The sequence below is a fragment of the Dipodomys spectabilis genome, unplaced genomic scaffold (assembly GCF_019054845.1).
Source record: "Dipodomys spectabilis isolate Male_0828 unplaced genomic scaffold, ASM1905484v1 ptg000043l, whole genome shotgun sequence".
NCBI lineage: Eukaryota > Metazoa > Chordata > Mammalia > Rodentia > Heteromyidae > Dipodomys > Dipodomys spectabilis.
Window position 1 is genome coordinate 25,788,069 of NW_024870720.1, and position 1,179 is coordinate 25,789,247.

A 1,179-nucleotide genomic window follows, 5' to 3' on the forward strand; every position below is an offset into this window, starting at 1 on the left:
AATGTGTGTCCAAGTAGAAAGTTTCAGGAGATGTGAAACAAATGAGGTTTGTGTCTGTTGGTGTACAGAGAAAAGACAAAAAAATTGCTCAGGTTTGATGCAAATCATTAACACCTTAGGATCTGCTTTCTACCAAATACCAGTCAATATATACCAGTTCAAGTATACAATTTGGTAGTACAATATTTTGTGACAACTATGAGTTTATTATTGAATTATTTTGTGGTTCAATAATAGTTCAATATTTATGGTCATTATAGGGTTAAGAAGAATGTGCCTTTCGTAACCATTATTCCAGCTTAGATTATGATTATCTCTGATTTTTCTCCTGAGTTCATTCCTTTAACCTTCTTTTTGTATTTAAAAATTGTTAAATTTTTCCCACTAAGTTTTTAGAAGACACTGTATATCTCAACTCTACATTTAGTATTTTTTTTAAAGTATACATTTAGGCTTAGATATTGTTCCCTTAGAAAGGACTAAATACTACTTGCACTCAGATGTGAGTGAACAACAAAATATAGTAATATAATCATCACCATAATATGTGTTAATTTTATGAAACAGTAGCTGTACAATAGGTATTATAAAATTTTACACGATAACACAAATAGAAGAAAACTATGCATTTAAAGAAATATTTACATTGATAAAGCAACAAATATATCACATGTGTAAAATTTGTTAGCTTTCATCTGTGATCCTCTTGGTTGTTGCTTGAGAAAGTGACATGTGTCTTTAAATGACATGACACATGTAAAATATTATATTGGGTAGAGATTGCTTCCAGTGTTGGGGGATAAAAAAAAAAGTGGCAGAGAATAAGAATGTCTCCATGAGCGATGTGATTTTGACACTGATTTTGAAGTATAGAGCCACCTTGATATGTACAATTAGCAGAGTTCACAAAGGCAACATATATTAAACTTTTTGTTGTTTCCACACCTTAGAAATGTGACCAGCATTAAGAACTACATAGATAAAACTTCATATTGATTTGTGTTCTTCAATTAAATAGAAATCTAAATAAAGGAATCACACCAGTAAAAAAATATTTTAAGAGACTAAAAATTTTTGCCACAGTAAGATTCTAAACTTGTTTTAGTTATTCTTACATGAAATGGGAAATATTAATGTTTTTGAAGGGAATCTAGAATATTTAAATTTTTATCTAGGCAA